Here is a 24,403-nt window from a genome sequence, read left to right as displayed (position 1 = left end):
ACTCTGTTCTTTAGTTTAGATCTGATAACTAAATTACTTGTGTGTTTTCATCTAGAGCCAGTGGCAACCCTGCCTACCCCTGGCTTCTTTTGCTTCTATTTTCTTCTTTTGCTTCTATTTTCTTCTTTTCCTGTGGAGGATGTGAAAGCTGCTCAGCCCAAAACCTGGGTCTCTGCTGGACATACTTCCTGATATTAAACTATTCTCTCTCCACTGAGCTTTGGATTACAGCCTATACTTGGATGGATTTCCAGTTCTTAAGTTATTATCAACTAGTTCGGAAATTCTATTTCATCTTGCTACCCTGAAGCTGGGTATCATTTAAGTATGGGCTTGGCTGAAAGTCACTGAAAAGTCTCCTCACAGCAAATTAAATAAAATTCATTTTATTTTTTTCTCCCCAATAACAAGAACCCTGGAGATGGGCAGGGCCTAATTCTACTTCAGGACTCAATGTGTCAGAGCCAATATTTCTGGACTTTTCTATCAGAGTTGCAGAACGGCCACCTCAGCTCTAAAATTATCAAAGGCAGAAAGAAAGACTTTGCTGTTTGCAAATAATTACTGTTTTACTTGGTTGCCCCCTGTTGTCTGTATTACTTTATAGTTTGAAAAGCTAATTACATATAAAATGTTTAAATACATGTGGATGGTTATACATTAAATCAAAGTTTTATTAGATAGCTGCTTGCATATAAATGTATTATTTCTTTAATATAATGCTATAAAATGTGATATCATTTACAGGTTAGATAGCTGGTGTTTTCATTTAGTCTCTGAATCTGGATTTTTCAAATCAGCAGAAAATTGATTTTAAAAATTCTTTGCAAAGGATAAGAGTATAATTAGCCTAAGAACAATTTGTTCTAATGACAAACTGACACCAGATAAGATATAAAACTTGAGAGACATGTTAAATTTATGTCCCTTTTGATTAAAAAAAAAAATCTGTCCTGACACATATTCAATATTGGCACACTCACCATTCTTTCCATTAATTTATTTATTGGATTTATGAAGAACTTTCTCCTCTACAAACTCAATTTAATCACATTCAGCTTTGTGGCTGACATAGTTCCTGTTTGTCCATCTAAAGGCATCAAACTTGGTCAGGCTTGATTTGTAAGAACATATTTCCCTGTTTTCCCTTCTCATACAAACATCAGTAAGTGAAAGATAATGAAAAGTTAATGTACTTCCAAGTGATTCTAAGCTCATATTCCAACATCTCTACATTCTAACTGATTAATTGTTCCAAATGGCAAGGTCTCCACATGGATTTGGGTTGTGAACTTATAGTATTTAAGCCTCTGATTTGTATTTTCTTCATTTTGTTTTCTATTAAATATGCTTATAATAATAAATGTCATTTCTCCACATACATGCCAACAAAAATCTGTAAGGCAAAATGGCAGATTTACTAATTGGTGGTTTACTTCCTCTCTGTAGTTAAAAATACATATATATTTACATTCTCTGAAGAGAAGAGATGATATTTAATTTGGTGGCTTAAATAGATGAACTTGAGGCAGCCCCCTCCTAGCTCTTTATGGCTTAAGTAAACAGTGCAGGGACTCCAGAAGTTTCCAGTAGATAATAGAAGGATTTAATGTATGAAAGAGTCCATGGAAAGACAGAGGCCTGAGTGGGAATCAGAACAGGGTGATGCATGTGACCTTTATGATCAGAAGAAAGTAGCTGGATCCATGGGCTCTAACAATAGGTGCCACCAGGTCATTCTCAAGCAAGAAAGAACCCAAACCTTCAGAAGTCACAGGTTTAGATCACATACGCTACTCTGCAGTGGAGACCAGATAGGGTTGAAAATTGTGGGTTTCTGTTCCCATAAGGGTGGCTTTTCAGTAAACATATCAGAGTTTATGAAGTGTGACCTTTTCATTAGTGAAGAAATGGTGGTGGTATTGACAACATCACAACTGGTATGCGTCCCTAAGAAACAACATTCTTAGATTATGTTTTTCAAATGAGGCTCTAAACTCTTAGTTATTTGGGGACACTCAATTTCTGGGAGCAAATGACATGGTACTGAGTGAGAGATGGTTCTGTTCTCTCACGTAAATGTCAAGTCACCTGAATTTAGAAAGATCAGTGCAATTACAGAAACATAATAACCTATAAAGTCATTGTGCTAGCCCCTGCCTATCCTTCTCACATGCATCTTCTCAAACATTCCTACTACAAATAAGGGCATGGAGATGAAAATCTGTATTGCTTACTATAGAGCACTGATTTTTATAGATGAAAGTTTATATCGCTTATAATAGAGTGATGATTTATGTTACATGTTGTTAAAGTGTCAATTACAAGTCCTTTATCCTAGTCTAGAGAAATGTTCTGGAAACGAACACTTAAATATAAAAAAATGAAACATAAATTAAATGACCATAGTTGGTGACTGTTCGCTAATTTGCTTTTCTCTTTGTCTTAGTATTTTTGTTTTTTGTCATTAACGCTCAGAGGGTAAAAAAGGGAAAGCACTATGTTTTCTCTTAGGGGATTTAAGTAGTAAGATTTGAGAGTTGCTACTCAGGGTGATCATATAATTTTTTACACAAATCATTTCACTTTGAGATCAAAAGGGAGTGTTATTAAAAATCACACCATATAAGAGGCTTAATATGAGTTTCTCTTTGGTAGAATGGGGTTATTTTTACACTTTAGTCCTCTGGTTACTTTTATGGAAGTAGAATACAAATTTGAGTTTCTTATAGAGTGGTGACACACGGTCTTTAAAATTTTACTCGGGGCACTGCATTCTCAGACTTTGTCCAACATGATGTCTAGATTTAATATGCCAGTTGAAATTTTTGTGAGGAAGAATTCGTAATTACTACAAGCAACTTTGTAACTAATTATGACTTTAATTACCCACAATTCACAAGTTCTCCTTCCCTAAATACAATTATGTTGACAGAGAGGGATGAGGAGAGGGAGGAAAGAAGGAAGAAAAATGAAAAATTGAAAAGAATAAGGTATGTAATAAAAGAATCCAAGTACTTTTAAATGATTCAGACAAAAAGCATGAAATTTTGTTCAAATACAAAGACCATGTTTTCTCATGGTGAGATGAAATTGCTCTGATAACTCAGCAGGAATATTCCTTGTCTCTTAGTAAAGCGTAAAATGGTGTCTTTTGAGTTCCCGATGGTGGGAACCTCCAAATGTTTAGTTATGAACCACTAGAGGGCAGTGGAACATTGGGTAGAAAACAGTTCTTAACAAAGAACAGTCTCACTCATTACCCCCTCAACCCAAAAAAGTCACATACCATTAAAATACGGAAGGAAAGATAGAAAGCATAGGGAGAATCTGATAGAAGAAAATATGTTATAATGCAAAGACATTGAATTTAAGTATTCAAGGGAGGGAACAAAGGAAGGATTATTTCAACATATCCTGAAAAGAATTGAAACAGACATTCTCACAATTTTTAGAGGATGAATTATGAGGACTGTAAGAATTTATTTAAGTTGAGAATTATAAGGGTCTTTTTTCATTTTTTGAGCAAAGCCCAATTATACAAAATGGATTTTTGAAAATCTAAGAAAAATGTTGAAAAATATAATGAAATGGGTTGCAACTGCAAATGTGCAACAGCATAGCTCCCACATTTTCAACTCTTTCCTGTGGTGTATTTGGTTAATAATAAAAGTCTTGATATGGGTCTTCATAGTTGAAACATTTTTTTAAAATATGTTTTTGCCTTTCCCCCCGATGAATAGTTCAAAAACCCAATTTTACCCTAGATCAATCAGGTCACCAATAACAACTGAGTTTCTATTGTTCTAAGGGATTTAAATTCACTGCATAAAATAAGATAGGATTATGTATCTTAATAAAAATGGTTTATTTCCTCTCTTTTTTCAAGGTACAAGTCATTTTTGTGACTGATATATTCTACTGTATCATCCTTAAGATTCAGAAATTTCTCAGTTTCTAAATGTATTTTTAGTATCAAGGCATCTGTTTTTTTAGTACGGCATAAGTTTGAGAGAATTATAAAGATGGCATTTTGTTAGGGTTTAAAAGGAATTTGGTGAAAAGATTTGCACTGTTAGGGAGAAATTGCAGTTCCCATCTTTAGGATTTAAATTGTTTATATGCTTGCACTTTTTATTCAACCATTACTTAAAAATTAAGATGCTACTGGGCACTCTTAAAAAAAAAAGTGTTAATAGATTTTTCAGTCTAATTCAAATTCAGGAAGAAATAAGAATAGGAGGGAATTTAACTGTTTGTATTCCTTGTTAAGCAGTAGCTATATTCTTCAAAAGACGTTTGTCAATTGATTTTTTAAATGGAATCATATTTTTATTGACTCATAAAAATTTCAGAGGTGACTTATCTCTGTCAGTGATTTGTCTTAAACTTCTAAAATGGAAACTTTTCCTGAAAAAAAGAAGGAAGAATTTCAAGTCTATTGGACAAAACAGGAGTGTTTGACATCCAGTTATTTGCTAAGGTTGTCTCTCCAAAGAATCTGGAATATGCAAATACTTGATATGACAAATTAACTGGAAGAGACAAAAGAAATTTAATAGTTCAGTCACATATATTTTTAGATAAAATTACCTCAAATTTACAGCTTTCATAATTTCAAATGTCACTCTAATATTTTTTTTGTAAAACGAAACTAAAATCTTATGAATTTAAAATTCTAGCATCGTGGCTCATGTATACACTATTCAGAGCAAAGGTGCCAAGTATTGAAAAAGTCATTGTAGTATTAAAGCTGAACTGATTATGATTCAGAAGACTTCTTGCTCCCTTTACATAAGTGGCCTCAACAATGGAATGGGTGTGTGTGTGTATGTGTGTGTGTGTTGGATGTGGGTCTCCCTAAAAAATTAACTCAAAGGAAAGTAAGTAATACTGTATTTATTCATGTGATAAGTCACCAGTTAGGTATTTTACCACCATGCTAATATTATTTCTACAAGGAAAAATCATATCAACAATGAGCTACAGTATTGTTTTTATACAATTCAAGGAGTTTTAATTATGCTTCTTCTTTATGCAGAGAGTGTATATGTTCTTTGGGAACATGCAATACATACAAGATAAAATACAAGATACAAGTCAGTAGAAATAATCATTACACCTATTGAAGGAGGAGTTGTTCTTTGTAAGTGTGGACTTCTTTAACAGCTTTATAAGGTACTGCTTTTATCCTCATTGTTCAAATAAGAAAACTGAGGGACAGAGAGATCAATTAAATGATCCAAGATAATACAGCTGATTGAGCCAGAGGTCAAAACTAGACCCTGTGGCCCCAGAGCTTGTGCTCCTCATCACAATACCACACTGACTCTTTTTACCTTGTTCAGGACCAGAAGGGGTGATAATAACATGCAAGACCATGCCTTGGCTCAAAGTGGTAGTGGCAATATTCATCATCAGAATGGTTAATGATTGCTTTAGTATTTGGGGGAACAATTCGTATTGGCTTCCTTTCAACCTCTTGACCATATTTTAATTAGTTTAAATTGAATTAATAGTTTAGTGTTTGTGTTTCTTTTTCATTGAATCTAATTAAAAAATTCTGAGGTTTCTCACATCTATCCATTTTGAGAAGGACCCAATACTGTCTGGCATTTTAACTAGATAGATTACAAACATACTTTTATTATAGTTATAAAAATGAAGGAAAGGTTTTTAGCTTTTATTGACTGAAAAATCTTGAAGAAAAATGTCTTTATTTCTGTGTAACCATTATTCAAAAGAAAGGTAAAGCTAGACTTCTTTGGATTATTTAAGTCACTGACTGGCTTATGATAACATGTTAGTGGACTTTTTCATTGCTTAATCGAGTTTTGTGGATCTCAGAGTTCAACATGATGAAATCACTCATTCAAAAACTTCTTTGCACAATACAAAGTATTGTTTGTTATTGTTATTTGGTATAGTTATTTAGTATAGTTGTATAAAAGGGAAGTTTCTTATCATTTGGTAGTACATTGTTTTTATGTAAGTCAAATTTGTGCAGTAATTGTCAACTTAATTTGGTTTTATGTTGATTGGACGAAAGTAGGAATAATGGAAGCAGTTGTGGGTCAATAAATAAAGCTGTGGGTAAGATTTATTTTTTTTCTCATTCTGTGCCATGAACATTTTACATAAAATTTACTATTTGGAAGGTATTTTTTTTTCTTACTAACTATTTTTATTTCTCAAAAATCCAGGTTTTTTTTTTTTATTTTTACTAATAGAAATTTAGAGACATATGTACATTGCAACCACAGAAGTGATATAGCACTGCAAGTTGCTTTCCACCCCTGCTCTCTGTCCTGACCTTCTGGATATTACTTAACATGTGTTGATTTTTTTTTTTTTTTTCTGAGAGATCTATTTTCTAGGCTTTGTACATATAGTCACTGTAAAAACAATGATAAATACAATACTTATCTCACTCACTGATTTTTCTCACTGATTTTTTTAATGCTCTAACTTCAAGCTCTAATTTAAGCTCTCTTCTTGGGGTTTAAAGATTAGGGAAGACATAAAGAAAACATTTTTCTTTATTCCTTAGAGCCTCTTGATTTCTTAGGCCATGATGAAGTTAAAAAATCTGATTATTTCTTAAATAATTTAATCATCAAGTCATAGTTATGAAATCTGTTTATTTCCTAAGATATTTTAATATTTGCAATGGAAAGAGTGGGAACAAATGAGTCTCAAAGTGTTTATTTGGAAAAATAAAATTTTAACTCCCATATTGTGACTCACCTTCCACTATTAAGCTTCGAGATCCTGGGTGTGATCTTAGGAAGTTTTTTTATTGTCACTCATGTGCTTCAATTGAATCTGAGTCCCAGGCAACGTGGGTCACTGATGCCTAAGTGGTGGTGTGTGGTGTTTGCTGTTTGCAGGCTCTGCACTGACATCTCTCTCAAACCACATACACCACCATTGTGTCCTGTGTAATCGACTTCTATTCCAGGTGCTGAGACCAATGTTCTGGGGAAAAAAATGATTCAATGGAATCCCCTCAAATAGAATCAGCTACCAGGGTCCATTTTCATGGCACCAACATTTACCTACGTAAGAGTCTTCTCTTCCCCCATTTCCCCATAATTTAATTATCAGTATTTAAGAGTGACAGGAAAGAAACTTACAGGTGCTGTGATAGAGAAGAACTGGAACACTGCTGGATAAGTAACTCGGGAAGGTCTCCATGAGGGTTTAGTATGTGTACACAACCTCAAGATCTGTCTAATGTATATATGTCTATTTTATTATTATTTGGTTTCATAAGAGCATTCAGTAAGTAAAACACTTTTATGAAAGTAGCAGGATATAAATAAAAGTAGCAGAAACTGCTAGCTATCAAACTAGTAATACAGATATAAGTATGAGATTTGAGACTATATAAAGAAACATAATTTGTAAAGTTTTTTTCTACTTCAGTGTAGATAATCCCAATTATATGACCAGCAGGTGTTTTCTATTAAAATCCAACAAATCCTAGATCTAGAGTATTTACTCATAGTAAATATTCTAGGGTTACACTGATATATATAAAGAGAAAGGAAGTAAACTATAGAAGTAAACTATAGAAGTAAACATATAGTAAACATAGAAGTAAACTATGAAATGGAGCAAAGGGGATTTATACAACTTCATTCCAAATACCAAAAATATGCCTGGAACAATGCTAAGATTTCAGGTGAATAATATATATTGAATGTGCTTTAGCATCATTAGGCAGGAAAAAAAACACTGGATCACTGTTGCTATACTAGAGTGACTTACCAGCCTTCTTTATGCTCAATTAGAAGTTTCTAGAGCACGAAAGTTGTCAGATCTCCCAGAGAGACTGAAAAGGAGAGCAAAGAACACAGAATCAAACTTCTACCATGTTTGGCTAAGTCATTAATTTTAACTGCTTTGCAATCTGAGGTCAGGTCTGTTATGAAAGACTGAAGAAGTCAGAGAGAAGCAGTAAAATAGTATGAACTAGTTAGAAAGTAGGATTTCTGTGATACACAGTGGGCTAACTAGGATGAATATAGTTTAATAAATCTTGGCTGCTTCTGGAGAAAAGAAACAAACATTTTTTGGCCGTGTTCTACATGATGGATGATATTGGATAATAAAATAACTAACCTCCTAGGGATTTCACAAGATGCGTACATCAATTATGTTGCAATGTAAAAAAGAAATAATTCCCAATGATGGAATTAGGACTCAAAGATATTATTAATCATCAAGAAAATGTAATTATTATTTATAAATATGGAAAATGACAACATCCCACAGTCATCTTCAGCCACTCCCCGATTGGGAAAGTGGGACTCACGGAAGATGAGGCCATTTATAAATAAGAAAATGTAATTATTTATATAGGATATGTAAATTCATTTAAAAACTTTTTGATTTGCTTTATGGAGATTCTGTAAAAGTAGAGGGGGGAAAAAAGCATACCGTCAACCTATTTCATATTGTCCTTCAGTTCTTGGACCACTAGGTAATGGCTTTTTTCTCCTTTTTTACCCATGTGTTCAAAGGTCCTACTGATATCTGGAAAATAACCTATTTACAAACATGATTTTTAAAATGGCAGTCTGCTAAACTATATAGTCTTACCAATGGTTAAAAAAATGAAAGAATAATCTTGCTATTAATTACATAAAAATGGATAAAATGATAGCTTATAATACCCATCTGCTTGAAAGCGGGGAGGGGAAACTTTGTTCAGTAGAGAGGCCTCAGCTGAAGAACTTACTGAGGAAGGAACTGCTGCAGACTCTACTTTTATGATTGTTGATAGGATTCAGTTTCTGGAGGAGAGTGAAGCTGAAGGCTTGACTTCCTCGTGGCTGTTAGCTGGAGACCATCTTCACTTCCTTGGCTAAGTGGTCCTCTCCATCATCGCAACTTCTAAGTAATCAATAAGAGAGAGAAGGCCTCGTAGCAAGGCAAAAGTCACCATCTTATGTAACTTAATCACAGACAAGATATCCTGCCATCTTTGCCATATTTGGTTGGTAAGAGGTCCCACTGACACTAGAGTGGAGGATATCACACAAGGACCTAAATAGCCAGGAGGTAAAGGGCATCATTGGAGGCCATCTTGGAAGCTATAGTCACTAAGTGCCTTTCCTGCATTCACCACTTCTCTGTTTCCTGATGTCTTTACATGCTAGATCCTTATAAGAAAAAACCAAAAACCAAAAAATTGGCCACATAATTTCTATTAAGAAATGAATTATTTTATTTTTCTCTTTTTAAAAATGTACAATGCTTCATTCTACAGAAAAATATGAGGCTACTGATGGTACATTTAGTGAACAACACTACAGAAAATATAAAGGAGTAGATTGTCAAGATGACATAGAAGAAAAATGAAATGCATTTTTATTCAATATGTAAGTTTTCATACAGGTGTTATTGCTGCCCTGAGAATTTGGCTTTGATTATCTAGGAAGTTTTAAAGCAGTAAGAAAAAAAATGACTGTTTACATAGTTCTCCCTGTCCTTGATTGAATAAAATGTGTGTCATTTTTCAAGGGAAACAAAATCTTTCCTCGTATTTATTCTAAAATAATATGTTTTTGTTTAGTTTGGTTTTTAATGGAATTATGTGAAGTAAACCCAGAAAAGTCATCTAAATTTTTTCAACAAATGAAGACATCAATTCTGATAGGCTATATTTGTTATTTTTTTCCTGATGAGATGCAGAGACTACTTTAAATACACACATTACTGGGAAGTAATTCCAGAGAGGCCAATATAACAGGGTCCAATGAAGTCAGTTTCTCATGGCTCAGTTTGAGCACTGAAAATAATTGTGTCTATGTAGATTTTAATTCTTTAAAAAAATTCCAATATATGTTAATTTTTCTAGCTGGATTTGGGGAACATTTCAGCAGTGGACAGCTGGATGTTTTGCTCTTTAACTTAGGCTTGCTGTGCAGGTCTCTAGTGTGACAGTTAAGGGTGATTCATTTGTTTTAAGGACCACACGAACGTAGCAAAGTTGACCTTCTTTGAGAAAATAGAAGAAATAAAAGTATACCTTAATTTGTTTTCCCTAATAAGATATTTGTGACAGTTAAGGACGATTTGTTTGTTTTAAGGATCACATGAAGGTGGCAAAGTTGACCTTCTTTGAGAAAATAGAAGAAATAAAAGCATATCTTAATTTGTTTTCCCTAACAGGAGACTCCTGGAAAAGGCAATGGATATGCTAAATCAATTAATCCATAGTGGTAACATTTTAGGTAAGATAACACATGACTGGGATCTGTTATTTTGTGAAGAGATGAGTAATCAGGTGCTTTTCAAGCCATAAAGCCTTCTCATGAAGTCTTGTCTGCTCACAATTTTTTTTTTTGCTTAAGAACAATTGACAGAATCAACTACTTTCTAATCTATTACATTTGTGGCTGTAGGGAAAACAGAGGGAGCAGAAAAAGAAATAAAGCAGTCTTTGCTTCTGGACACTAAAAATAGTGATAGTAACAGTATAGGAGAAATAATTAGTTAATATTTTAGTCTGCATTTCAAAAGTGAAATATATTTCAATATAAAGAGAAGTATTTTTGTCTTTGATTTAGATTCTTCTGGTTAATATTTACTCAAGGCAGAAAGATCAAAAAATTATGTGGTCTTCTAAAAGAGTTGTAGATAGAGTGACATTATGTGTTTTTTTTATTATTATTTAAGGGGAAAATAAAAATTAGTAACTGAATTTTCAAGAAGGCTAAAATGTGCATGTAGTATTTTCATATTTATTTTAAACTTAAGTAGAAAATGGATGGACTATATAGTTTACTTGTTGATTGGTGGAATTCATATATTTCTTTTTTGTTTTTGAACATATTATCAGTATCATGAATTTTACCAATAAATGTTTGCTGAGTGTCTCCTATGTGAAGATAACTACAACAGGTCCCTGAATCAATTAGTAGTTCAACAAACAGAATTCTAGTTAGATAATCAGGCTATTAATGTAATATACATATTTCTCATATATTATATTTATTATATAAACATAATATATGTTAGTAAGTAATAAATGTCAAATGAGTTATGGTATAAGTGCTGTCAAATGTGATGATGAGTGAGAATGGAGTGGAAGTAAAGTCACTGTGGACTGAAGTGGTCAGGGTCTCATTGGTTCTCTGAAAAACTATCTAGACACAACACATACCATAAACAGGCCATTAAAATCACATGAAAGATAGGGAACAGGGAGAAAATAGAATCCATATATCCTGTTTCCCTACCTGTTCTCTATAGACCAAATCATAGAATGTCATTGGAGTGAGAGCTGTAGTTATCTGAATGGCATAATATTATGTGCTTAAAAATGGTCTTTTCATCACTAAGAGCCACTTCTAATACTAAAAGTGTCTTTTAGGGGCGCCTGGGTGGCTCAGTGAGTTAAAGCCTCTGCCTTCGGCTCAGGTCATGATCCCAGGGTCCTGGGATCAAGCCCTGCATTGGGCTCTCTGCTCAGAGGGAAGCCTGCTTCCTCCTCTCTCTCTCTGCCTGCCTCTCCACCTATGTGATCTCTCTCTCAAATAAATAAATAAAATCTTAAAAAATAAATAAATAAAAGTGTCTTTTGGTAATGAGAAACACATTACTGCTTTAGAAACAACAGGTATTCTCTTTTGCTATGAATCAGGACTGAACAAATTGAAACTGGTAGTGCATCGGACCTAAGCAGGGGACCATCATTTATAGCTTAGTTATATTTTTGCTACACTGTTTAGATTTTGGAATAAAGCTATACGATTAAAGAATCCTGGTGAGCAGCAGCTTTCAATGACAGAATGTGAATTGATTTCATGCCTACTCTTCAGTCAAATGATACAGGGGTCAATACTTCTCCATTTTGAGAAGTTTTTGTATGGCCTGGGAACCCAAATAAAAAAACAGACGGGTATATAAACCACTTACAGGGTTAGTCAAGTGGGAATATTTCTAGCAGGTTATAATGATACCACAAGGGCATGGTTGATTTTCCAAATGCAAGGACAGGAAGACTTTCAGGAAAGCACTCAAATGGGGTTTTTTGCTACAAAATCATTTAAAAATATATCAACTGCTTACTGTGTTCATGGTGTTGGAAAAAGGTTTCTATTTTCATATTCTTAACTAAATAACATGAATTTAATATTTGCATAGTACTTTACCATAAATAACATCAACATTTTATCTTATTTGTCACAGGAATCCTCCAAAGGAGGTGTGCTTTATTTGATCATCTTTATCAATTTAAGAATGAAATAAATCAGTTAATGAAAGCAAAAGTTGAATGAGTTATTTGCATATGCTTTTCTTTTTTTAGAAAATTTATAGATTTGCTTCATCTTCTTTATTTCTGGAAGGAAATCTGCTTCCTTTTGTTATTTCAGGGTGGTTGTGCTGGTTAGAAATTATTGTTTGCTTAGTTGCTCCCCAAGGTACACTTCTCTTTCCCACCCAACTTTTGGCTCATCAGGGCATGTCAGGCTGATTCTTCTTGACTGAAAAGCATTGATGAGCAAGGATTCATCACCTCATTTAGTTTCCCAGTGAAATGTTTGCTTGGGAGGTAAGTAGCCACTGTCAGCCCTCTGTCAGAATGAGAGAGAATAAAACGTTCCAGCTGTTTACCCACTGCCATTCTGGACCCAACAGGAAGAATAAAAATAAATGTTCTCATTTTAAATTGCCTCAGGAAAAAGCCCAGAGCATTATTAACCTGGTATTATATTTTCATGCAGTCCCTACTATTAAAACTTCAGGTCCCTGTAAAACATAATTCAGGAGCTCATGTTAGTTTCTCATAGAAATACTTCCAAAGTATAAAATTTCAAGATTGGCTCAATATTCTTTAATAAATTGAACAGTTCTATTAATGTCATATAGAGATGAAAATGACTGATCTATGAGAAAATAGCAAAATCATTTAAAATGTAAAACCTGGTTAAAGCAACAATTAAAAACAAAATATATTTTATTCAACTTCATAGGCAGTGTCTCTTCACCTTGTAGATAAAGAGAGGAATGATTATTTGTGATTACTGTAAAAAAATATGTGTGATAGAAGCAGGAAGAAAATAAACAGAAGACTGAGGCATGTCAGGTTCATGCTGGAATATTTTGAATGCTCACTAAATAATTGAACAGATTCACAAAATCATGGGTAGCATGTGTGACTTTAAGGAGAATAGATGTTTCATGTGGGGTGAAGTAAAATATCTATGTGCAGTAAGTTGTACCATCTCTCTAACAGATCTCATCCTTCTTGATCCCAATTGTTTTATTTGTACAGGTGAAACCATATACTTGATCTTGGGAATTCTGAATAATTTTTCTATTATGTCTTTTCTGTTTTAGGGGAGGATTTTCCCCCTCTGTCTCAATTTATGTTCAGTTTTTGAGTAGGCAAAACTCTTCCATGTTGCCAATCAATTTTTGAGATTGTTATGGATATAGTTTTCAGTCATTCAAGAAAACACTTAATGTTCTTGTTCATGGTTAGAACCCATTTTATCTTTAAATCAGATCCCGTGTTGTTTGACTGCCCTTACTAGATCCATGATTCTTCTTTTTTCTATTAGGCTTTCTTTGGATAGACTTAGGAAGTGGAATTTAATATTTTTGAATTCAAATGGCAGCTTCTGATGCTTAGCTTCCATTATCATTGGAAAACAATGAGGGAAAACAACACCTTTGGTTCTTATATCCATAGCAGAAGGTAAAGGGGAGAGGAAAGGATACCATATTTCTGCCTGGATGTTTATAAATAGTCATGCTATTTGTTGTTGAATATAGACACCATATAGAAGTTATTAGTAAGATATAATTAAATGATACTATATACTGATCAAAAGTGTGAATCAGGATTTAGGGCTGAATGGTTAGAAATTACATACCACATCAAAGAAAGAATGTCTTCCCCAAAACTTTAAACTACTTCGAAGATCAGTGGTAAAGTTATGGTATATGTCACGAAGAGAGAGAAGGTGGTGAATGATTTTTGATAGTTATCCCAAAAGGTGATAGTCTTTGGCCTCTGAACCTCAATTTAAAGATAATTGATCTAGTTGTTCGGCTGAAGTTGTCTGCTCATTAGCCCTTAAGTTTGACAATGCATCTATGAGTGACTTCTGAGTTTCTAGCCCTCAGAATCTCCACACCTGAAATTCCCCTTTCCATGTCTCAATGTTATTCTCTGGAAGGGGGGTGTTTGCCAGTGGAAGAGATCTGGCAGATAGGTTAGTGAAGTGTAGTTTCAAAATTTGTTATAAGCTGCCAAATCTGTGCCCTGAGTGAAGGCCAAGCTTTCCATAGTTGAAAGGAAATTCAGTATTGGCTTTCATCCTACTTCCTCTCAGGCAAAAACTGCCAATTGAGCTGTTTTGGTTTAAAACGGATGTCAGACTAATTTTATCTTTCTTCTTCTCCTTCTTCTTCCTTTTTTTTTTCCTTAGTTGTGCTACTTCTTTGTCCAGCTCAGCAATCTCATGTTCCTATTTCTGCATAAGACTGCAGTTTAGAGTGAGGAAATGATGGTCTTATCAAAAGGACAAAACATTCATTTGGAAATACGGGAAAAGTCATTCTAATCTAGCTGTCCTCCAGTCTCTCTTTTACTTCCAAAGAAATGAAAATTTTAGCAGAACATTTGGCTTTCAAGAATAAAGATTACATTTTCCAACCTGTCTTGCTACTTAGGTGAGGTTTGATGACTGGTTCTAGCCACTGGAGTTATAATGGAAGTGATCCAAGGTAACTTCTAGGAACATCACCTCAAAACCACCTGGAGGGGGTTCCTGGGTAGCTCCATCAGTGAAGCATCTGCCATTGGCTCAGGTCATGATCTCAGGGTCCTGGGATGGAGCCCCTGGTCAGGGTCCCTGCTCAGCAGGGAGTCTGCTTCTCTCTTCCTTGCACGTGTTTTCTCTCAAGCAAATAAATAAAATATTAAAAATAAAAAAAAACTAAAAAACAAAGCAAAATGGAAAAACAAAAACAAACAAACAAACAAACAAACAAACAAAAAACAAACCAACCACCGGGAAGACACTTTTTGCTTCTTGTCTCCTCTTTTTCTATTCTGTGATTTGGAAAGTGGAGTTTTTGGTTAGACTGCCCCAAAATATGCCACTTTGGCATGTAGATTACTTTAAACTGAAGACTGTTGAGGCCCAGTAGACTCAGGAAGAATTTTTAATCTCCCCCTTAACTCCCTAAAATATTTTAGATTGGGGGGTCTATACCAGGAAGAGATCTATTACCAAAGTAATTTTTTTTAAAGATTTTGTTTATGTATTTATTTGAGGGGGAAGGACTGAGGAGTAAGGAGAGGGGGGAAAGAATCTCAAGCAGATGCCACGCTAAGCAAACAACCCAAGGTGGGGCTTGATCTCACCTGTCTGAGATCATGACCTGAACTGAAGCCAAGAGTCAGATGTTTAACCAGTGGAACCACCCAGTCACTCCCAAAGATAACTGTTTACAACAAAAAGACTTCTCTGCATGGCATGAAAAACATTTATTTAGCAGGCATTTGCTTTTCCTTGTCTTCTTGTGAATTGCCTTCCTCCTCTTTGAAGCCACAGACCCCTACACCAATTTTCTTTAGCTCAGAATACATACAAGCTTCACTTGCTTAAGTGCCTGGGAGTCTCAGGTCTTTGTGGGGCTCCCATACATACATAATTAAATTTGTCTTTTCTCCTGTAAATATGTATTATGTCAATGTAATTATTAGATCTGCCAAAGAAATGAGAAGGGGAGAAGGGAAAATTTTTTTCTGCCCAACAGGAGCATGGTTATGATGGCAGAAGTTCTATGATTATGAAGGCCATGCCTAGAAAGGAGTGAAGAGAAAGTTATAAGGAGTCTGAATGTCTGAGGCAATTTTGTTTTTTTTAAGATTTTATTTCTTTATTGGAAAGAGAGTGAGAGAAGGGAGAGAGAGCACAAAGGGAGAGGGAAAAGCAGACTCCCCACTGAGCAGAGAGCCAGATGTGGGGCTCTGTCCCACAACCATGAGGTCATGACCTGAGCTGATTTATTTAAATATGACACAAATCTAGCTTCTGTGTGGTAGTTTGATGTAATCATAGAATGCCTGACAATCATACAATACTCTATAAAATTGCTAAAAGTAAGAATTTAAATAATATTATTTAGCTTAATTAAACATTTTTACTAAAGGTAGGGATTTTTATTTGGAATCCTAAAAATCTCTGATATGAATAACAATGTTTATATTAGTAATGGCCAAATAAAATTTGTAAACATCTTGCATGAAGTACAAACTAGAAAAAATGTATTTTAGTATGTTGGTTTCACTAATTTAATTTTAATCAATAAGCTTCACTTTCAGCTAACATGGCTATATGAACTCAATATTTGTGTCCCCCACAATGATGGTATTTTGAAATGAGTCCCTTGGGGGATATTTAGAGTTTGAGAAGTTTGAGTATAGGGTCTTCATGATGAGATTGGTGACCTTATAAGAAGAGGAAGAGAGATCTTCCTGTTTTCACACACACACACACACACATGTGCACACACACACAGGGGAAAGGCCATATGAGAACATAGGAAGAAGGTAAACATCTGCAACCAGCAGAAAGATCTCAATGGAAGCCGACCGTGGGACATGTTTGGTCCCTGATCTCAGACTTCCATCCTTTAAACCTGTGAGAAATAAGTGTCTGTTGCTTAAGCCATCTGGTTTAGGGTATTTTGTTATGGCAGCCTGAGCTGACTGAGACAGTAGTTTATTTGATAATAACCTACATGTCATGGCCATTACATGATAATGAGAATGATGAGTCACATCAGTGGGAGGCTTGTCTTTGGTCTGCCATGACTTGTTGGCACATTGTCGTGTACACCACTTGCTAAATTCTTCTCTTTCCATCATCAGGGGTTTCATAGGCAATAATTGGATTATATGCAGTACCATTATTTTCATGTATCCTTTTTTTTTTTTTAAAGATTTTTTTTTTTTATTTATTTGACAGAGAGATGTCACATACAGTAGGCAGAGAGGCAGGCAGAGAGAGAGAGGGGAAGCAGGCTCCCCGCTGAGCAGAGAGCCCTATGTGGGGCTCGATTCCAGGACCTTAAGATCATGACCTGAGCTGAAGGCAGAGGCTTTAACCCACTGAGCCACACAGGTGCCCCTCAAATATCCTTGTTTTAGACAACCTTCTCAGACATTGACTTTTCTGTGATATCTGAATTCTGTGTACTCTAATGCATTTCTCTAAAAAAATTCTTCTAAGTTCTTTCTGCCATAACTTTAGGCATGTCTGCCTTAGGCACTCAAGGTGACAGTAATTCTTCAACCAGTCCTCTCCAGCCTTCCCAGGATGTATCTGCTATGGTCTCCTTCCTCCCTCCAACTGTTTCCTTAACTTTGGAGTAGCCTCTAGAAATCAATATAAAAACAAATGTAACTCCAACCTCCTCAAATATTCTTCATTTAAAAACTCTGTAAAAATGCATGAGAATGCTTTGTGTTTTTAATAAGCTTTTATGGCTGTGATCTAAAAACTCCAATTAAATGTCAACCAGGAAAGAAAGGTGAAGATATCATAAGGGATCATGTTCCTAATGCTGCTTAATTATGATATTTTATTCATTGGATCATTTTACCTGGAATATATTTATACCTTAATATGTGGTTAATATTTAAAAATAAGCTGATTAGGGCAATCTTAGTTTTCAAAATTATAAAGCATTGTTACAATTTGGTGACATTGACATTTTGCAGACTTGTTTTTCAAATGTAACAAACCACCAGAGGGTCATGTTAGATGAGTGGATGATGACAAAGAGAATTCAGTCAGTGTCTCACGAGTATTCTTATTTTTGGCCACAATATCAAGATGTTGTTAATGAGACGTACTATTCAAACTTGCACACGCTTCACTGACTATATTGCTTTAGGCATTAATTCAATTTTTAAAAGATAGCATAATATAGGAGTCATGTTACCCTGCTGTGATTTTTGACAACTCTTAAGTCAGCTAAACAAACCAACCAAAAATGACTTTGTTGTATTTTACATGAATTTCAGAGTTTATTTAGAGCAGGCAAGTTAAAATGTCAGTTTCCTTGTCTACTTTCCTTTAGATAAAATGTTTTTTGACAAAATATCACACGCCCTCCTAAGTAGGACTTTTATAATTTTAAGCAGCTCTTAGACCCAGCTCCCTCTCTCTTTCTAAATTTTGTTGATTTATTTTGAAAAAGAGAGAGAGAGAGAGAGAGAGAGAACAAGAGAGGGGGAGGGGCAGTGGGAGAGGAAGAAGCAGACTCCCCGCTGAGCAGGGAACGAGATGAGGCAGGGCTCAATCCCAGAACCCCAGGATCATGACCTGAGCTGAAGACAGACCTTTAGCAAACTGAGCCACCCAGGTGGCTCAGGCTCAGCTCTCTTAATGTGAGAATGGCCTGATATGTGTGAGTCTTTATGAGTCTTGAAAACCAATGGAACTAGATTAACATTTTCGGGATATCTTACAAAAGGAACTTTAAATTCTTTGGAGATTCAACTTAATCAACTTTTACATTAAAATATTTTCATGTTAAATTGTGTTTAAATGAATGTCTGAATTTAGTATTACTCCTAAATTTAGTATTATTTGTTTTTTAGTATTATTTCTAAAAGTTCTAGTTATTTGATTTCTAATCAAATACTTTCTAACAATTTTCAAATACACAGCTTTCTTATTATGAAAGACATTTTGCATTGTTTGTGATTAGCTAGTCTTGTAGTTTGTTATGAAAAATAAATAGAAGGAAACAGAAAAATTTGGACTTCTTTTTTGTAGATGATTTTCTGCTCTTGAAAATAAAACCAGTTTATATTTTGTTATATATATATGCAGTTTACATAAGGTTCAAATAATTAGTCTGATTTTATTTTTAGTAACAATTTTTAGTCATTTGTCATGAGTCAAATGAGAACTTCGCACTGGTCAACCTGACACAGCCAAGTCACTAAGATTATTTTCCTCAGTAGAAGCCAAGTTGAATCAAAAATAATTAGATAAAACTCTGACACACACACACACACACACACACACACTCATATCTCACACATACTTCCTCTATTTGGTAATCAAAGTAAAGATAAACTTGCAGCCCAGAAAGTATTACCTTAGAGGAAGAGGGACCAGGAAGGGAGAAGCTGGCTTTACTCTGGACAGAAGTTCCATGTTATTAAAAGTTCTGAGCTCTAAAGTAAGCTCAGGGTTGGTCTTCTTGACGTGTTATAAGCATCCTGTTAGGATGATGTCTAAAGGCCCAGCACCATTCCTCTGTTCACCTTAGAACAGGAGAGATGACTTGGCTAGGAGTGTGATTGTCCAGGGGGAACATAAACAATGTCTTTTTAGTGGCTCTGTCTTAACAGGAAAAATGCTTAAAGACATGAAAAGTTGTATCCTGGCTTATTCAGTGTTTTTTTCATTTTTATTTTTCCTTTTTGTCTATACATCTGGTGAATGAGTCACTGCATTTTTTAGACCCATGTGTTAAGTACTGCATGATTCTAGTGAACCACACAAATGACTGAAGTTCGATACAGACTCAATGCACATCCAAATCCACATAAAAATCTAAGAAATTACATCAAAGCCCTTTGTGGTTATTTCTATGTTAGCACAGTAGGAAGAATTTACATAAAATATCCTAGATGAACTTTCTTTACAGATAAAAGAGTTTGGAGGAAAAAAATGGGGTGGGTTGAAACAGCCTAGATTACTTTTCCTATCTCTCTACCATTTTCATGTTAATTGTTACATCCTTATTTAGTTTGAATCTTTGAAAATATGACCATAGTTTTCACAGCTTATTATATATCTTTATGGTAGTACATAGCTGAATATATGTTTCTAATCCTTAAAAATACTCCTAACAATCCCTTTTAATAGTCTAATTCTATTTATATAAAGAATATCACTTTTCAAGCAATTATGAATTAGAATGCACTGATGTCTTAAAGTATAATTTACTGTAAACTAAGAAGCTAAATTCAGAGAAAGGTCAAAGGAGGCATTTTCCAGTGTTCATTTTTATGCTTTGGAAAAATTAAACAAATTAACAATCAGCATTTAAGATTATATTTACTTTACATTTCTCAGACACAAATCTACGTATGAGTAACTCAAAGAGACATTGGTTTTATTATGGTTGATTGCTGGTTATTTAAATGACCAACTTGAGTTAGCAAATAGTTTGTTCAATATACTGTAACATCATCCATGACACAAGTTTTTAAATACATTTTGCCATAGTTAATTTAGTTGGATCCACTGACAATAATGTTAATTGAAAATCTGGCAGATAACCAGGAAAAATAATCAAGGTTAACTAGACTAAAAAGAAAAATGCACAGAAAATATCACAAAGTAGTGTTCTTTTTTTCATACTGAAACAATCATTTTTCTAAATAAAGGAGCAAATACTTTTCTAAACATAGGTATATTAAACTTCACATCACAAAATATATTATTGAATCATATTTTTATAAAAAACACTGATGTGTCATAGTCTTTATTTAACTCAGAGATCAACAAATTCTTTTTGGTAAGGACAATGTAGCAAATATTTTTTTTACTTTGTGGACCGTGCCACCTCTGCCACAGCTATTCAGCTCTGTCCTTGCCTCTTAAAAGCAGTCACAGAAAATACTCAAATGAATTAGTGTTGCTATGTTCCAATAAAACTTTGCTTTTGGATACTGAAACTTGAGTTTTGTATAATTTTCACATATCACAAAATAACATTATTTTGTTTTTCCAACTATTTAAAAATGCAAAATCTATTTTTAGGTCATGAGCCATACAAAAACAGACAGCAGGTGAATTTGACCCATGAGCCATAGTTTTTTGACTCCTGATTTAAACTATATGCTGACTTTTATAATTTTTTTCCTTCCAGTAGTAAGCTCTGTAGAAATTTGTTATTCTTTTAGTTTTTTTCAAAGCCACATGATTGATTTCATATCATATTCAAAACAGGCTTACATCATACACTACAAAAGCCATGTAATATGAAAGTTTCACAAAGTATCTTACCAGATTTCTCAATATAAAAGGATTATTCATATTCCCAATGGTGTTCTTTTTTATAGCACTATTTTTTTTTTTTTAATTAAGTGAAGCACTAGCTGATTTGGCACCACTGTGATGTATGGAAGTTTTATTTTTGAAGGGTATAATGAGACATGCAAATCAGGAAATAAACATTAAAAGGCCAGCATTACACAGCAATTTAAGAAAAAAAAAGTTGATTTACACTGGTAAAGAATCCAACATAAATTATAATTAAATTATTTGAAAATTAATTTTCAACATTTTACAAAGTTTTAAATAAGTGAGAGCAAGAGTTTCTATGATGAAATTTGAATTACAACATATAGGTAAAATAAAAGAGAAAGTAAACCCATCTATTGGAAATAAAAATTAAAACATTCAAATGCTACTGCAGAAAATAATTCACCAAAATAATTAGGAAATTTAATATCCCACATAGAAGTTTCTCTGGGTAAAATTCTTATATTTACTAACTTATGGTAGTTTTTCTTTATGCATGGGAGATATGTTCCAGGACCCCCGGTGGATTCCTGAAACCATAAATAATACTAAACTTTATACTATACACTGTGTTTTTTCCCTATACATACCTATGATAAAGCTTAATTTATAAATGAGGCACAGTAAGAGATTAATGGCAGAAACTCATAATAAAAGAGAATAATGATAACAATATGTTGCAATATAAGTTATGTACATGTTGTCTCTTGTTCTATCTCTTTTCAAAATATGTTATTGTACTGTACTCACCCTTCTTCTTGTGGTGATGTGAGACGATCCAATGCCTACGAGATGAGATGAAGGGAGGGGAATGACGAAGGCACTGCGCTGTAGTGTTAGGTACTACTGATCTTCTGATAGTACGTGAGGAGGAGGAGCATGTGCTTCCAGACACTGGGGATGGCCGGTAACTAAAAGTGCAAGAAGGGAAACCATATATGAAGGTGGCTGCCATATTTCTTCTTTTTTCAGCCACACAACTCAGTGTGGGAGGTGAGCCCTCCAAGCAAAATACAATTCAGATGAAATGTAATCTTGAAAAGGTTACAAACCTGGGGCCTCCAGCAGTTTCTATAGATTTTCACCTGGTGAAAAATCTATTCAGGGATTTAATTTGATCCCACAGAAAGTTGTAAACTTTACACAATTTACGCTGCACATTACTTTAGATTATTTTAGAATAATTCTAGAAATTAGAATCTCATCATTCTTAGTGCTAAGTCACTCAAACAGATAAAATATTTATGTGGATGGCTGAAAGTGGTGGGAAGGAATGTCTTCTTTCATTCAGTGAGCGAATTGTTGGTCCAGATCATCCTCCATCATTAAAACCTCCTTAGATTTAGACTCATACTCACACACATGAGAATTTAGGTTCATGGAACAAAGGAAAGAAACCATACCAGTTCAGCTTGGTCCTCTCTTATGGACTGAATTCTCTTTCACATTTATGTGAAAAAGCTTTAATCTCCAGTGTTATGGTATTTAGAGATGTGGTCTTTGGGAGATAAATAGATTTTAAATGATGTCATGAGGGCAAACCCCTCATGGTGAGATTAATGTCTTTATAAAGAGGGACACCAGAGAGATTGCTCGCTCTCTCTCTCTCTCTCTCTCTGCCATGAGAGGACACAGCAAGTAGGTGGTCATCTGCAAGCAAGGAAGAGGGCTCTCAAGAGATGGACTATACTGGTCTTCTGGTCTTGTACTTCCCAATCTCTAGAACTGTGAAGAAAATAAATTTCTGTGCTTAAGTCCCCTGATCTATGGGGCCTTGTTATGGCACCTGGAATGGACTAACACATAATGCCTTTCAGATTTTACAGGTAAGAAATAGCTTTAATTACAAATTTCAGCATGATTCTGGAAAAGGTATTGCAGGACTCTTAAAGTTCTTATTTATTCCCATTTCCTGTCTGTCTGTATTTTAGTTTAATAGGATTGACTAACTCAAAATGAGTCCCTCTGTCGAGTACCATTTACTCACCTAGATACAGGGTATACACAAGGCAACTGAACAATTATACATTCAAAACTTCTTTCACTGTGTCATGGTTTTATTAGCTGTCAGAACTTTAAATATACTTTCTTTTCATTAAAAAAAGCCCTACATTTATTTCTAACTATGTCAATGTTGAAAAACAAGAGTACAAAAATAGTTATGAATTTCCTTTTATTCCAAGAGAATGTACAATCCCACAATGCTTTTCAGAACTTTTGAACACCTTACATTTAAAAAAATGATGTTAGCCCTCCCACTTTTTTTTTTTCACTTATAATTCTAGGTTCAGGTCATCATTAATTTTGACAAATACCTACTGCTCAGGGTCAAAATACAAGTCTGGTGACCTGGAAAACAAGTTATTCTCATTCTACTTTGACAAAGCCAAGGATATAACTACATACCTGTCAAGGAATTAGACTGTTTTGTCAACAACAGAAAAATTATTATTTTTTCTAATTGATAATAAAGCATAGAAAGTTTTATCCTTCTAACAACAAATACCTGTAAAAATTAAAATATTGAATCTGCCATTCTAGAAGGTAAAATTCAGATGAAGGTAGTTTGTTTGCCTGGTCATGTAAGTGTTGATTTCAAGATATAATTGAGAAAATGTTTGAAAGAATAAAGGCCAGAGTGGGAACATAAGAATATTGTGTTGTAAGCAGGTGAAGCAGCTCTGAAGAAAGTCTCCTAAATTGAGGTTCTCCTCTGCCTAGCAAAAACACTAACCATTTAGCAAACCTTGAGAACAGAGGCTTAAGATCACCACATTTCACTTTGCAGCTGAAGTTACCACTGTTTGCATTGCCACCCTGCTCTCTCCTTATTCCCCTCCATCCTGCTTTCTCCAGGATCAATAAGTGGTAAGTAATCTATTCCCATACTCTTTCTTTTGCAAAACTGCTCAAATATGACAAAGGATAACCATGTAGGTAAAAGCTGCCTTGCCTGCAGAGACTGTCATACCGCATGGTTTGTCTAGTATCTTGCTAGGAATTTGCAAGGACCCTGGCAATCTGAAAGGCATATGCTAATTTAGCGGAAAGAAATGAAGCTGTCTTGTGAGAGGACTCTAGACTGTTAAGTCCAATCCTTCTTAATGTGATGATCTGTCTTATAAAATGTCAACACACAACCAAATTGAAGGCAGGCTTTCTCAAGCATCAGCATGAATCAGAGTAAAATAAACAAATAGATAAAAAAAGTAATTTTTGTTTGTTAGAAAAGGTTTATATGGGGGCACCTACATGGCATAGTTGGCTGAGCATCCGACTCTTGATTTGGGCTCAGGTCGCAATCTCAGTGTCCT

Source organism: Lontra canadensis, unplaced genomic scaffold (genome assembly GCF_010015895.1).
Source record: "Lontra canadensis isolate GAN:19392208 unplaced genomic scaffold, GSC_riverotter_1.0 scaffold1, whole genome shotgun sequence".
NCBI lineage: Eukaryota > Metazoa > Chordata > Mammalia > Carnivora > Mustelidae > Lontra > Lontra canadensis.
This window is presented reverse-complemented; position numbering follows the sequence as displayed.